Below are 19066 nucleotides of genomic sequence, written 5' to 3' on the forward strand. Positions count from 1 at the left end.
TATTTCTCTATTCATGGTTTTCCCTTTATGATTCTCCTTTGGATTCTTCTCTTTCTACCTTTGCCTGGACTATACGATTGTCTGATACTAACCTGGATTGTTTTTGACACTGAGTTTAGATTACGGTTGGATTCCAGCCATCACAGAATACTTGACCTGACAGTCAGACAGCAGATGAGAAAAGGGTTCAAGCAGTGAAGCCTCAAGGCCAATTGCTGGGACAGTACCAACGCCAATTCAAGGATTTAAGAGCCTCTGTGGAAGCCCTTTCCCAGCAACAAGCAGGACAGCAGCAAGTTATGGTGGATTTAAGCAGAAGCATGTGAGAAGTTAGCCTTCAGCTACAGACTAAGTCCAGTGGCCCTGCTAATCCTGCCATAGTAATGGGTGGTTCACGTCCTGCTCCCCAAACCCATCAGAAAGTGAACCAAAACAGCACGATGGGTCATCTGAGAAGTACAGGGTTTCTTACTGGAATGTGAGATTTTTTCAGTAACTAGCCACCAGGCACCGAAAGCAGTAAAGTGACTCCATGAAAGTGTTGGAGTGGTCCTGTGTGGGAGAGCAGTGACCTGTTCACTTGCAACCAATTCCTCTCCCGCTTGTGTGCAGTGTTTGACCACACTCTTGGGGAACGTCTTGTGGAGAGCTTTGTCCTAAATTACATCTAGGTAACCGGACCACAGCAGAATATGCTCTTGAATTCCGAATGTTGGTGGCTAGAATGAGGCAGCGAGACTCCTCAAATTTCAAAATGGTTTAAAGGAAGAGGTTGTGCAGGATCTGCCATGTAAGAACGATGGTCTTTGAACAAACTCATCGCCCTCACTATCGATCGATTAATGACTCTGGGAGCGTAAACCACAATGAAGCGTGCGTCACGGCCTTCCTCAAACCTACAGACACGCCAGGAAAACTGAGCAACGATGCAGTGCGAATCAACGTCCCTAACAAGGGAGGAGTGCCAACTGCATTTTGAAAATGAGTTATGCTTGTATTGTGGTAACTCCGGACCCTGAGTGAGAGACTGTCCTCAGCTCACACAGACTGGTCTAACCGGGAGTGTTGGCAATAAATCCATTCGTAAGTCTTTTACCACCCCTGTTATTATTTCAATGGCGTGTGATTCTGCTGTTTTCCCAGGACTGATTGATTCAGGAGTTGAGGGGAGTTGTATCTGCACTTCAGTCACCAAGGATTTGAAGATTCCCTTAGAACCATTGAACCATATAACATAACGTATAACATAAAAACGTAAAACTTCTCTTGATGGAGCCCCAGTAGGAAAGAGTGTCATTTCACACAAGACAAAACCCATTAAACTCTGTACTAGCGCATTACATTCTGAGATTATGTTGTTTTTTATTATTGAAACATCTGGTTTACCAGTAGTATAGGGGGTTGCCATGGTTACACAAACACAACCCTCAGATTTCACCTGGTCACTATTTTGTAAAGGAGAATATTTGCAATCCAGGACCATGTGTGTCCGCTCCACCTCAGAAGAGTCCTGAAACACCGTCTTCTGTTCCATGTCTCATTCCAAAAGAGGATCTTTTTATTCCAGGATCTCATAGCAGTTTTTAGGAACGAGAAGGCCACATGACCTCCCCACACATATCAGACAAGTATGTATAATGTTGGAGACATTTCTCAAGAATCAACTCTTTGTGAAGACAGGAAAAATGTGAGTTTCATGAACAAGCAATCTTCTTTCCTAGGCTATGAGATTAGCCAGATGGGCGTCACGATTGATGACAACAAGGTCTGAGGCGTTTGAGACCCAGACCTACCACGCGGACCTACCACGCAGACCTACCATGGTGAGACAACTACAGAGCTTCTTGGGTTTTGCAAGTTCTATAGGCGGTTTATCCACAACTTCAGCTCCATTGCTGCTCCACTCACAGCCCTCCTTAAGGGGCTCCCAGGAGACTGATATGCTCCACTGAAGCAGATAGATCCTTTGAGAAACTGAAGATATCCTTTACCACTGCACCTGTGCGGAAACACCTGGATCTGGTGACTCATTTTATCGAGGAAGTCGACACCTCTAACTCGGGCGTGGGAACTTCGCAGAGGCTAGAGGGTTCACGTACGCATATATGCACCCTGTCGTGTTCTATTTACATAAACCCACCCTCGCAGAACACAACTATGGTAGAGGTGAGCGAGAATAACTGGCCATCAAGTTTGGGGGAGTGGTGCCACTGGCTAGAGTGGGCCAAACATCCATTCAAGGTCATCACAGATCACCACTTAGAATACATGTGCAATGCCTATAAACTGTTGGCGAGCCAAACACGATGGTCACATTTTTTCAGACATTTAAATTTTCTATCACCTACAGATCAGGTTCTCGGAACACCAAGGCTGACGCTCTTTCCTGGCTACATCAGGAGGAACCAGACAGACACTAATTCCTCAAAGGCTCTTCATCAGATGGGAGATGCTGACTGAGTGTCCTATGGGTAAACGGTATGTACCGGCAGAGTGTCGCAACCGGCTACTTGCCTGGTCCCACACGTCACTGACCACTGTTCATCCTGGTGAACCGCACACACCAAAACTCTCCGGACGATACTGGTGGGTATCCACGGCCACCGATGTCCACCGATATGTAGTGTCATGTTTGATCTGTTCACAGTGCAGGACACCCAAACCCCTACCTGTTGTTAAACTCCACCCTCTTTCTGTACTTGTATGTCCATGGACACACACAGCCATAGACTTGATGACTGACCTGCCTGAGTCACAGGGGTACACAACAGTTTTAACCGTCACGGACCATTTATCTTGTGGTGTAAAATTGATCCCTTTTATCAAGTTTTCCTACTGCTTTTCGAACAGCAGAAGCCTTGTCTTGTTTTGACATGTTTTCAGGAATTTTGGGATGCGGAAGAGATCCACTTGGATCAGGTTAATTGGTTCTCCCAGGTGTGGTCTGCATTCTTTGACAGACTAGGTGTAACGGTCAGTCTGACGTTCGGATATCACCCCCAATCTAACGGGTAGTGTGAGATGGTTAACCAAGAGTTGGGAAAGTTCCTACGGGTATTCTGCTACAATAATCCCAACGACTGGGCTGCTTTGCTTCCTTGGGTAATGATGGCCCAAAACTCACTCACCAGTTCTACAGATCTTACACCTTTTGAGTTGTTGCTTTAGGTTATCCTAAGAGGACCCAAGAGGACTACAACACCCAGAATTCTCCTCCCCTCACTACTAGCTTGCACCCGTTTTCAATTTAGTATCTCCCATATATACTCCACCAGTCTATATACTATAGTCTCTTTGCGAAGTATTGCTGAAACTCCTGCAAGTTACCGAGCGGTTTTGCAGTGTTTGCAGTCATAAAGGTTACACTATATAACACACCATGCAGACACATCGTCCCACAGCACTGCCAGCAAACACATGTCCACAATGCAACACGCACTACTGCAGACAGACACTGCAACACACAATGCTGCACAAATATACACACTAATGTAACATACATTAATGAAAAATATTTAATACATTAATGAAACAATGTAATACATGTGCTAATGTAGTGGTGTTGGTGGTGTAATGGTGTGAGGGAGCATTAAACACTACCTTCCTGAGCACTAAACACCACAGCCTACCTGAGCACTGTTACTGACCATGTCCAGCTCTTCATGACCACAGTGTTCATCCAGCAGTGTCTTCCACAAATTCAGGCCAAACAATCTTAAACTGATTTCCTCAAAATCTCTGAGCAATGTTTGCAGCACATTGTTGAATCTGCAACAAAGATGGGAGCTTTGAAGGCCAAACTGGGCCGAGCCTGGTTCTGGTTCTGGTGAATTGTACCAAAAAAAAGCAGCAAGAGTTTCACTGTGGGGGTGTGTGTGTGTGTGGGGGTGTGTGTGTGTGTGTGTGTGTGGGTGTGTGTGGGGGGGGGCGCGCGTGTGGGGGGGGGGCGCGCGTGTGCGTGTGTGGGTGGGTGTGTGGGGGGGTGTGTGCGCGTGGGGGGGTGTGCACGCGTGTGTGCGCGTGCGCGCGTGTGGGGGTGGGTGTGGGGGGGGTGGGTGTGTGTGTGTGGGGGTGGGGGTGTGGGGGGTGTGTGTGTGTGTGCGCGTGTGTGTGCGGGTGTGTGCGGGCGTGTGTGCGGGCGGGTGGGCGTGTGTGTGCGGGGTGGGCGCGCGTGTGCGGGTGTGCGCGCGTGTGGGGGTGTGCGCGCGTGTGGGGGTGTGCGCGCGTGTGGGGGTGTGTGCGTGTGTGCGCGTGTGGGGGGGTGCGTGTGTGCGCGTGTGGGGGGGGTGCGTGTGTGCGCGTGTGGGGGGGGTGCGTGTGTGTGTGCGCGTGTGGGGGGGTGCGTGTGTGTGTGCGCGTGTGGGGGGGTGCGTGTGTGTGCGTGTGGGGGTGCGTGTGTGTGCGTGTGGGGGTGCGTGTGTGCGCGTGTGGGGGTGGGTGTGTGGGCGTGTGGGGGTGGGTGTGTGGGGGGGGTGTGGGGTGTGTGTGTGGGGGGGTGGGGTGTGTGTGTGGGTGGGGTGTGTGTGTGGGGGGGGGTGGGGTGTGTGGGGGGCGGTGGGGTGTGTGTGTGGGGGGGGTGGGGTGTGTGTGTGTGTGTGTGTGGGGGGGGGTGTGTGTGTGTGTGGGGGGGGTGTGTGTGTGGGTGGGTGGGGGGTGTGGGTGGGTGGGTGTGTGTGGGTGGGTGGGGGGGGTGTGTGTGTGTGTGGGGGGGTGTGTGTGTGGGTGGGGGGGTGGGTGGGTGGGTGTGTGTGGGTGGGTGGGGGGTGTGGGTGGGTGGGTGGGTGGGTGTGGGTGTGTGGGGGGGGGGTGTGTGTGTGGGTGTGTGTGTGTGTGTGTGTATGCACTGACTTGGCTAATGTAGAGCAGCTCCATAAATCAACTTAAGTTGAGGTTAATTTCAGAAAGTGCTGGTATCTTTTGGCTTCATCTTAGACCTCTTCGACTCTCTTTCTGATATTTTTTCTAGAAATACTAGAAACAATTTAACCTCCTTTAGAGAGAGATTGTAGAGAAAATGCATGTGCATATCAGTATGTTAGAAATGGATCTAGACCAGATGCTATCTTCTCATGTACAGTCACATTCTCAAACACACACACACATACACACACACACAGTAATCTTTTTAATGGATAGTTTCCCTTATCATTCTAACCATACAGTACTACTCTCTCAGTATGATATATGGTGGTAAGTGGGCACATATCCATACCTGCGTTTATTAGTTGAATTGCAGAGTTTTAGTCTGTGTAAAGCAACTCTGGGTGTTCCAGAGGGACCTCCACCCACTCTGGGTGTTCCAGAGGGACCTCCACCCACTCTGGGTGTTCCAGAGGGACCTCCACCCACTCTGGGTGTTCCAGAGGGACCTCCACCCACTCTGCTCTCATTACTGGGTCCCTGTGACATCCATATCCACATGGAGCTAAAACAAGAGTGGAGAGCTAAGAACGTATGTGATGGACAGAAAAATGTGGAGAGTGAGAGAAAGACAGAGTTGGGGGGGGGTTAGAGAAGGAGGCACAGGGGGAAATGAGGGGGGTGTCAGAAGAATGATTCAGTCCAGTCCTTGGGGACCTGCAGCCGGTCCACATATTTGTTGTGTTCCCCGCACACCTTGGCCAGGTAAGAGCCAGCAGCTACAGACAGCCTGGTTGAGGTGATGCTGCAGGACCTCGTCTGGCTGAGGGAGACCAGGCAGGATGGAGCCACACACACACATATATAGACATGTAGACACACACACACACATATATATAGACATGTAGACACACACACACACACACATATATATAGACATGTAGACACACACACACACACACACACATATATAGACATGTAGACACACACACACACACACACATATATAGACATGTAGACACACACACACACACACACACACATATATAGACATGTAGACACACACACACACACACACACATATATAGACATGTAGACACACACACACACACACACATATATAGACATGTAGACACACACACACACACACACACATATATAGACATGTAGACACACACACACACACACACACACATATATAGACATGTAGACACACACACACACACACACACACATATATAGACATGTAGACACACACACACACACACACACATATATAGACATGTAGACACACACACACACACACACACATATAGACATGTAGACACACACACACACACACATATATATAGACATGTAGACACACACACACACACACATATATATAGACATGTAGACACACACACACACACACACACACATATATAGACATGTAGACACACACACACATATATAGACATGTAGACACACACACACATATATAGACATGTAGACACACATATATAGACATGTAGACACACACACACACACACATATATAGACATGTAGACACACATATATAGACATGTAGACACACACACACACACACATATATAGACATGTAGACACACACACACACACACACATATATAGACATGTAGACACACACACACACACACATATATAGACATGTAGACACACACACACATATATAGACATGTAGACACACACACACACACACACACACATATAGACATGTAGACACTCACACACACACACACATATATAGACATGTAGACACACACACACACACACACACACACACACATATATAGACATGTAGACACACACACACATATATAGACATGTAGACACACACACACACATATAGACATGTAGACACACACACACACATATAGACATGTAGACACACACACACACATATATATAGACATGTAGACACACACACACACACACATATATATAGACATGTAGACACACACACACACACACATATATATAGACATGTAGACACACACACACACACACATATATAGACATGTAGACACACACACACACACACATATATAGACATGTAGACACACACACACACACATATATAGACATGTAGACACACACACACACACACATATATAGACATGTAGACACACACACACACACACATATATAGACATGTAGACACACGCGCGCACACACATATATAGACATGTAGACACACACACACACACACACATATAGACATGTAGACACACACACACACACACACACATATATAGACATGTAGACACACACACACACACACACACATATATAGACATGTAGACACACACACACACACACATATGTAGACACACACACACACACACACATATATAGACATGTAGACACACACACACACACACATATATAGACATGTAGACACACGCGCGCACACACACACACATATATAGACATGTAGACACACACACATATATAGACATGTAGACACACACACATATATAGACATGTAGACACACACACACACACATATAGACATGTAGACACACACACACACACCTATAGACATGTAGACACACACACACACACATATAGACATGTAGACACACACACACACACATATAGACATGTAGACACACACACACACATATAGACATGTAGACACACACACACACATATAGATATGTACACACACACACACACATATAGACATGTAGACACACACACACACATATAGACATGTAGACACACACACACACACATATAGACATGTAGACACACACACACACACACATATAGACATGTAGACACACACACACACACACACATATAGACATGTAGACACACACACACACACACATATAGACATGTAGACACACACACACACACACATATATAGACATGTAGACACACACACACACACACATATATAGACATGTAGACACACACACACACACATATATAGACATGTAGACACACACACACACACATATATAGACATGTAGACACACGCGCGCACACACACACATATATATAGACATGTAGACACACGCGCGCGCACACACACACATATATAGACATGTAGACACACACACACACACATATATATAGACATGTAGACACACACACACACACACACACATATATAGACATGTAGACACACACACACACACACACACATATATAGACATGTAGACACACACACACACACACACATATATAGACATGTAGACACACACACACACACACATATATAGACATGTAGACACACACACACACACACATATATAGACATGTAGACACACGCGCGCACACACACACACATATATAGACATGTAGACACACACACATATATAGACATGTAGACACACACACATATATAGACATGTAGACACACACACACACACCTATAGACATGTAGACACACACACACACACCTATAGACATGTAGACACACACACACACACCTATAGACATGTAGACACACACACACACACACATAGACATGTAGACACACACACACACACACATAGACATGTAGACACACACACACACATATAGATATGTACACACACACACACACATATAGACATGTAGACACACACACACACATATAGACATGTAGACACACACACACACACATATAGACATGTAGACACACACACACACACATATAGACATGTAGACACACACACACACACATATAGACATGTAGACACACACACACACACATATAGACATGTAGACACACACACACACACACACACATATAGACATGTAGACACACACACACACACATATAGACATGTAGACACACACACACACACACATATAGACATGTAGACACACACACACACACATATAGACATGTAGACACACACACACACATATAGACATGTAGACACACACACACACATATAGACATGTAGACACACACACACACATATAGACATGTAGACACACACACACACATATAGACATGTAGACACACACACACACATATAGACATGTAGACACACACACACACATATAGACATGTAGACACACACACACACATATAGACATGTAGACACACACACACACATATAGACATGTAGACACACACACACATATAGACATGTAGACACACACACACATATAGACATGTAGACACACACACACATATAGACATGTAGACACACACACACACACATATAGACATGTAGACACACACACACACACATATAGACATGTACACACACACACACACATATAGACATGTACACACACACACACACATATAGACATGTAGACACACACACACACATATAGACATGTAGACACACACACACACATATAGACATGTAGACACACACACACACATATAGACATGTAGACACACACACACACATATAGACATGTAGACACACACACACACACATATAGACATGTAGACACACACACACACACATATAGACATGTAGACACACACACACACACATATAGACATGTAGACACACACACACACATATAGACATGTAGACACACACACACACATATAGACATGTAGACACACACACACACATATAGACATGTAGACACACACACACACACACATATAGACATGTAGACACACACACACACATATAGACATGTAGACACACACACACACATATAGACATGTAGACACACACACACACATATAGACATGTAGACACACACACACACATATAGACATGTAGACACACACACACACATATAGACATGTAGACACACACACACACATATAGACATGTAGACACACACACACACATATAGACATGTAGACACACACACACACACACATATAGACATGTAGACACACACACACACACACATATAGACATGTAGACACACACACACACACACATATAGACATGTAGACACACACACACACATATAGACATGTAGACACACACACACACATATAGACATGTAGACACACACACACACATATATAGACATGTAGACACACACACACACACACACACACATATATAGACATGTAGACACACACACACACATATAGACATGTAGACACACACACACACACACATATATAGACATGTAGACACACGCGCGCACACACACACATATATAGACATGTAGACACACGCGCACACACACACACATATATAGACATGTAGACACACACACACACATATAGACATGTAGACACACACACACACATATAGACATGTAGACACACACACACACATATAGACATGTAGACACACACACACACATATAGACATGTAGACACACACAAACATATAGACATGTGGACACACACACACACACACACACACACACACACATATAGACATGTAGACACACACACACACATATATAGACATGTAGACACACACACACACACATATATAGACATGTAGACACACACACACACACACACATATATAGACATGTAGACACACACACACATATAGACATGTAGACACACACACACACACACATATATAGACATGTAGACACACGCGCGCGCACACACACACACATATATAGACATGTAGACACACGCGCGCGCACACACACACACACATATATAGACATGTAGACACACGCGCGCACACACACACACATATATAGACATGTAGACACACGCGCGCACACACACACACACATATATAGACATGTAGACACACGCGCGCACACACACACACATATATAGACATGTAGACACACGCGCGCACACACACACACATATATAGACATGTAGACACACGCGCGCGCACACACACACATATATAGACATGTAGACACACGCGCGCGCGCACACACACACATATATAGACATGTAGACACACGCGCGCGCACACACACACATATAGACATGTAGACACACGCGCGCGCACACACACACACACATATATAGACATGTAGACACACGCGCGCACACACACACACATATATAGACATGTAGACACACACACACACACACACATATATAGACATGTAGACACGCGCGCGCACACACACACATATATAGACATGTAGACACGCGCGCGCACACACACACACATATATAGACATGTAGACACGCGCGCGCACACACACACACATATATAGACATGTAGACACACACACACACACACACACACATATATAGACATGTAGACACACACACACACATATAGACATGTAGACACACACACACACACACATATATAGACATGTAGACACACGCGCGCACACACACACATATATAGACATGTAGACACACGCGCACACACACACACATATATAGACATGTAGACACACACACACACATATAGACATGTAGACACACACACACACATATAGACATGTAGACACACACACACACATATAGACATGTAGACACACACACACACATATAGACATGTAGACACACACAAACATATAGACATGTGGACACACACACACACACACACACACACACACACATATAGACATGTAGACACACACACACACATATATAGACATGTAGACACACACACACACACATATATAGACATGTAGACACACACACACACACACACATATATAGACATGTAGACACACACACACATATAGACATGTAGACACACACACACACACACATATATAGACATGTAGACACACGCGCGCGCACACACACACACATATATAGACATGTAGACACACGCGCGCGCACACACACACACACATATATAGACATGTAGACACACGCGCGCACACACACACACATATATAGACATGTAGACACACGCGCGCACACACACACACACATATATAGACATGTAGACACACGCGCGCACACACACACACATATATAGACATGTAGACACACGCGCGCACACACACACACATATATAGACATGTAGACACACGCGCGCGCACACACACACATATATAGACATGTAGACACACGCGCGCGCGCACACACACACATATATAGACATGTAGACACACGCGCGCGCACACACACACATATAGACATGTAGACACACGCGCGCGCACACACACACACACATATATAGACATGTAGACACACGCGCGCACACACACACACATATATAGACATGTAGACACACACACACACACACACATATATAGACATGTAGACACGCGCGCGCACACACACACATATATAGACATGTAGACACGCGCGCGCACACACACACACATATATAGACATGTAGACACGCGCGCGCACACACACACACATATATAGACATGTAGACACACGCGCGCGCACACACACACACACATATAGACATGTAGACACACGCGCGCGCGCGCACACACACACACACATATATAGACATGTAGACACACGCGCGCGCACACACACACACACATATATAGACATGTAGACACACGCGCGCACACACACACACATATATAGACATGTAGACACACGCGCGCACACACACACACACATATAGACATGTAGACACACGCGCACACACACACACATATATAGACATGTAGACACACGCGCGCACACACACACATATATAGACATGTAGACACACGCGCGCACACACACACACATATATAGACATGTAGACACACGCGCGCACACACACACACATATATAGACATGTAGACACACGCGCACGCGCACACACACACATATATAGACATGTAGACACACGCACGCGCACACACACACATATATAGACATGTAGACACACGCACGCGCACACACACACATATATAGACATGTAGACACACGCGCGCGCGCACACACACACATATATAGACATGTAGACACACGCGCGCGCACACACACACATATATAGACATGTAGACACACGCGCGCACACACACACACATATATAGACATGTAGACACACGCGCGCACACACACACACATATATAGACATGTAGACACACGCGCGCACACACACACACATATATAGACATGTAGACACACGCGCACACACACACATATATAGACATGTAGACACACACTCTGCTGGGGGAGATGCACCCAGACACAAAAGCAGCCTATGATAAGAACACTGGTCCTACTCTGGGAGATTGTGTGTGTGTCTGCCTAAATAACCTGCTGATCTACTGGGGGCTTATACACTACACTTCTGAACCTGCAGAGGAAGCGAAACTTAATGATAGTGAATATGTGTAGCCGAATATGTGTGTAGCCGAATCTGTGTGTCTCTTGTTGTAACTGATTTTTGCAGCTGGTCTCATTTATAACAACTGCAATCAGTTAAATATTAAAGGAAACAGCTGGACAGTCAATAAAAGAGATGATGTCTAGATCACAGAGATAAACAGATGTGGCAAGAAGGAGAGAGAGAGAGAGAGAGAGAGAGGTGGTAGCAGCAGGAAGAGACATCACAAGCGATTAGTGGTAATGTGTGTGGGTGGGGCAGACACTGCTTTAGCCACTCTAACTACGTGCATCATTAAAGATTACACACACACACACACACACACACATATATACACACTCACTCACACACACGTGCACACATACTCACATATATACACACACAGATACACACACACACACACACACACACACACACACGTACACAAACAAACGGGCTGGATGTTCAGGAAGTAGTGGGGGGTGTTCAGAGAGAAATCAGGATATTATCGAATAATCACGTATAAACATCGAAAACTTTTCAATCAAACCAGATAAATTGAAAATGTCCTATGCCATGCTTTCTGATTTTTATCTGTCTACATGCAGCCGATCGCTAGAAATCCGGCTTGTAAGTTCTTGAAAACACATGGACCACGTGGGTCTCTTTAAACATCCGTTTAAAAGGTTTACGACGTGAAATGATCATGTTTCGTCACCTAAAATTCATTTACTAACTGCTTCAATATCACACTTTAAAACTGTGGACAGAATGTGGGAATGCGTTGTTTTTATTGGACCTGAGTGAGCTGGTGACTTTGAGGTGTTAATCTTTTCAGCTTCGAGTGAACTATTGGTTAGAACAGCTATCAATCACTTCGAAGGTGTCAGCTGATCGCTGTCGAGGCTGTTGATTGGCCCACTGCCCCTCCCCTTTTCTGCCTGGCGAGGTGTGAAGGTGTCACTACCTTCAAAGTGATTGATGGTTATATATATATATATATATATATATATATATATATATATATATATATACACACATACACATACACATCCTGATAAAAATCTTAAGGCCAGCTAATAAATTGGAAGAATTTGCATTTTGCACCACTGGATCTTAAGAAGGTTGTAAGTAGAGCTTCATTCAAAGCTAAAAGAAGAAATTGGACCAAAAGACAAAAAATTTTGAGCAGCCAATTTCTTGTAGACTGCATTTACACTCAAACATGTGTTTTTCAGCTGATCAAAAGTTTAAGACCACAGCCTTTAAAAGCCAAAATCTGCCAAAAATTTTGAATCTATGTCATTTTTTGTCAAGTATTCCTACTGTCAAGACCTCCAGATGGCAAAAGCTAAAAAACTTACTGACTTTGAGTGTGGTAGGATTGTTGAGCTGCATAAGCAAGGCCTCTCACAATGTGCCATCGCTGCTAAGGTTGGACGCAGTAAAACTGTAATTTTGCATTTTTTAAAAAGATCCTGAGGGATATGGAACAAAAAAGTCAAGTGGTAGACCCAAAAAAAATTTGACCAGCGCTGAGCTGCAGGATCCAACTAGCTGTGCGTAAAGACACGGGACGATCCTTGACACAGATCAAGGCCTTTACTGGTGCTGACTGCAGCCCAATAACCATCAGACGGCATCTGCAAGAGATGGACTTCAGAAACAAAAAATGTCTTCAAAGGCCACGTCTCATTCAACGCCACAAAACTGCCCGTTTGGACTTTGCAAGGGAGCACCAAATATGGGACACTGAAAGGTGGAAGAAAGTTTTATTCTCTGATGAGAAAAACCTTGATGGTCCTGATGGCTTCCAATGATACTGGCATGACGAGGAGATCCCACCTGAGATGTTTTCTACACGGCACAGTGGAGGGGGCACCATCATGATTTGGGGAGCTTTTTCCTTCAATGGAACCATGAAGCTTCAGGTTGTACAGGGGCATCAAACAGCAGCTGGCTATGTGGAGATGTTGACGCAGGCATCCCTCATGACTGAGGGCCCTCGTCTGTGTGGTAATGACTGGGTTTTTCAGCAGGACAATGCTCCCATTCACAATGCCCGCCTGACAAAGAATTTTTTCCAGGAGAATAACGTCACTCTTTTGCATCATCCTGCGTGTTCCCCTGATCTAAATCCGATTGAGAACATTTGGGGATGGATGGCAAGGGAAGTTTCCACAAATGGACAGCAGTTCCAGACGGTGGATGCCCTTCGTGAAGCCATCTTCAACACCTGGAACAACGTTCCCAGTAGCCTCCTGGAAACACTGGAATCAAGCATGCCTAAATGGTTGTTTGAAGTGATCAATAAGATCACTTTGATTTTTGAGTTTTGAGGGGCCCTTTGGGTTTTTTGAGGTATGGTCTTAAACTTTTGATCAGCTGCTGAACAGCCTATTTCAGTTATATTGTTGTTTTCAATAAATTGGCTCAAAATCTTTTGTCTCTTGGTCCCATTTCTACTTACAACCTTAAGATCGAGCGGTACAAAATGCAAATTCTTCCTATTTTTTTAGCTAGTCTTAAGATTTTGATCAGGAATATATATATATCTCAGTAGCGAACCGTGACCATTAAACCTGGGCCCGCTCCCACCCCCCTCCCCCAAAAAAAATTGTTTCCTCTCCTAATTAACTGCAATTTAAAAAATTGAGATGACAGTACAGCTTTAGAAACGCAATAGACAATAATATATGTACTAGATAACTTCTTAAGTAAAATAAGGTGCCAAACAAAATACGGTTCACAGCTCCGTGTTCCTCGGGAGCGGAATATGTAAACAACGCAAACAATGAATCGAAACTAGCTAGCGGTGGTAAGCTAATGACAACTAGCATCGCCACAGTGGGCGAAAATTATCATACAGTTAAGCCCGCTCACTAAGAGGGAAGATATGATTGGTCAATTTTACTGTCATTTGAAACTGGTATTGCGCTGAATTATAACTGCCAGGCCCTCTGTAAACGAACAGCGGGCATCACAGTCCTGATAGGGGGAGACACAGACAATAATTTATTTGCTTATATTTTTGTAATTGTTTAGATGTCTATTGTCAAATAAAATTGGATAAATTATACTATATATAGTTGTTTTAAGAATATTATAGGGCCTCTGAGAGGCCGTAGAGGGCCCTGACACGGTTCCCCACAGATAGATAGATAGATAGATAGATAGATATAATGTTGCATGTTCCTGATGATGGGCCAGTGTCTTGGACCAGGGTGTGCCACATTTGGACCAGGGTGTGGCACTCTGGACATTCCTTGCGCCATTTAATGTGAAATGTTGTGTAACTCAAAATTTACATGTATGTGCTCAATATGCAAGAGCACATACATGTCAGACAAGGCCCCATTGAATCATAGATGATAGAATAGAAAAAAAATCCACATCACCAGTGTACAAATACGCACTGTATATCCCCAAATCAAAACTGCTTTTTCGTACGCCATGTTTTTTTTGACATTTTCTTCTGTATTAGAGGCTTTCAAATGGAACCAAAATTACAGAAATATAAGCCTGGAGGTGAATCAATATGTTGACCCAACTGTCTACTTCAGTTTGAGTCCTGTATGATCATTTTCCTATACATACACCTTGAGATAACTAGTGTTAAAGTGTACTAGTACAAACGGCTCAAAAATGTCTCAAAATGGGCTGAAATGGCCTCTGCACATGTAGTGGAGACCTGCCCAGTCCTCTGTGTTGTCAGTGTGGTTGTGAAGCATCTCATCAGACACCAAATGGGGCTTCTGCAAAACATCATACAGCTTGTGTGTGTCAGCATGCAGTGTGAGACACCACACAACAACTTCAACTTGGTATAGTAATAGCAATCTGATGATGGTGACGGGGAGTCTGATGTTTTAGGAAGTGTTTCCTAATGTGAGAAGGTTGAACATAACTGGAGTAATTACTCGTAGGAGCGAGCTTTCATGTTCATTAATTTGGATGATAAATGACATTAATAAATAAGTAAAACAAAAAAATAAACATTAATAAACGAAGCAAAACAAATAACATTAATAAACAAGCTACACAAAAAAACTAATGTGGAGGTTTGAAAGATCTGGTTTAAACATCACTGACTCATTCACGCTGTTTCCATAACAACCTTAACCCTAACTAACCCTAATCCCATTTGTAACCCCAACTGTAACCTTAACCCTGTACCACACACACACACTTCTTTGAGTTGGTGTGTGTTGAACACTTTTTTTATTTTATTTTTTTTGTATGGCAACCTTTTTCACAACTGATTTGCTGATTAGAACAGCAGCACTTATGGTCAGTACTCATTCAACCTTTATCCAGCAAAGCTTGTGGTGCAAAATATTTTGTGTTTCCTATTATAGATTGTAGTAGCATAAAGAAAGAAGAATTTCACTGATATATTGCTGCAGATGTGAAGTGTTTCCCTTTGTGAATGTACGACAGCCAATGGGTCCCTTCATCTTCTGTTAAGCAGAGCTGAATGTGATGCTCTCCTGAGTAGGTGGCACGGTGTGTGTGGTGACGGCATGCGTACAGTGCCGTTAATGTTTAAACACCCACTCCCCAACATGGTGGGGGTAATACCGTTTGTGTTTGGGGGTGGTTCCTTGCTGGGCTAATGACTTTGTAAAATTTTTGCTGGAGCTGGTTGGGTGTGGTTTTAATATGGTTGGTTGGGTGTGGTATTAATATGGTTGGTTGGGTGTGGTATTAATATGGCTGGTTGGGTGTGGTATTAATATGGCTGGTTGGGTGTGGTATTAATATGGCTGGTTGGGTGTGGTATTAATATGGTTGGTTGGGTGTGGTTTTAATATGGTTGGTTGGGTGAGGTTTTAATATGGTTGGTTGGGTGTGGTTTTAATATGGTTGGTTGGGTGTGGTATTAATATGGCTGGTTGGGTGTGGTTTTAATATGGCTGGTTGGGTGTGGTTTTAATATGGCTGGTTGGGTGTGGTTTTAATATGGCTGGTTGGGTGTGGTTTTAATATGGCTGGTTGGGTGTGGTTTTAATATGGCTGGTTGGGTGTGGTTTTAATATGGCTGGTTGGGTGTGGTTTTAATATGGTTGGTTGGGTGTGGTTTTAATATGGTTGGTTGGGTGTGGTATTAATATGGTTGGTTGGGTGTGGTATTAATACGGCTGGTTGGGTGTGGTATTAATATGGTTGGTTGGGTGTGGGTGTGGTATTAATACGGCTGGTTGGGTGTGGTATTAATATGGCTGGTTGGGTGTGGTATTAATATGGCTGGTTGGGTGTGGTATTAATACGGCTGGTTGGGTGTGGTATTAATATGGCTGGTTGGGTGTGGTATTAATATGGTTGGTTGGGTGTGGGTGTGGTATTAATATGGTTGGTTGGGTGTGGTATTAATACGGCTGGTTGGGTGTGGTATTAATATGGTTGGTTGGGTGTGGGTGTGGTATTAATACGGCTGGTTGGGTGTGGTATTAATATGGCTGGTTGGGTGTGGTATTAATATGGCTGGTTGGGTGTGGTATTAATACGGCTGGTTGGGTGTGGTATTAATATGGTTGGTTGGGTGTGGTATTAATACGGCTGGTTGGGTGTGGTATTAATACGGCTGGTTGGGTGTGGTATTAATATGGCTGGTTGGGTGTGGTATTAATATGGCTGGTTGGGTGTGGGTGTGGTATTAATATGGTTGGTTGGGTGTGGGTGTGGTATTAATATGGTTGGTTGGGTGTGGTTTTAATATGGTTGGTTGGGTGTGGTTTTAATATGGTTGGTTGGGTGTGGTTTTAATATGGTTGGTTGGGTGTGGTTTTAATATGGTTGGTTGGGTGTGGTTTTAATATGGTTGGTTGGGTGTGGTATTAATATGGTTGGTTGGGTGTGGTATTAAAACGGCTGGTTGGGTGTGGTATTAATATGGCTGGTTGGGTGTGGTATTAATACGGCTGGTTGGGTGTGGTATTAATATGGCTGGTTGGGTGTGGGTGTGGTATTAATACGGCTGGTTGGGTGTGGTATTAATACGGCTGGTTGGGTGTGGTATTAATATGGCTGGTTGGGTGTGGTATTAATATGGTTGGTTGGGTGTGGTATTAATACGGCTGGTTGGGTGT

At 44.3% G+C, this 19066-nt stretch overlaps 1 long non-coding RNA gene across 1 annotated transcript in view; it reads left to right on the top strand.

Annotated features, from left to right (window-relative positions):
• The first annotated feature begins 1563 nt into the window (after positions 1 to 1563).
• The window catches only part of LOC143527571 (uncharacterized), a 33513-nt gene continuing 16010 nt past the window's right edge, over positions 1564 to 19066 (top strand). The window contains exons 1-3 of the long non-coding RNA XR_013134175.1: positions 1564 to 1628; positions 1722 to 1823; positions 2351 to 2478. This is a non-coding gene — a long non-coding RNA (uncharacterized LOC143527571). The remainder of the gene's footprint in view (positions 1629 to 1721; positions 1824 to 2350; positions 2479 to 19066) is intronic.

The sequence above is a fragment of the Brachyhypopomus gauderio genome, chromosome 11 (assembly GCF_052324685.1).
Source record: "Brachyhypopomus gauderio isolate BG-103 chromosome 11, BGAUD_0.2, whole genome shotgun sequence".
Classification (NCBI taxonomy): Eukaryota; Metazoa; Chordata; class Actinopteri; order Gymnotiformes; family Hypopomidae; genus Brachyhypopomus; species Brachyhypopomus gauderio.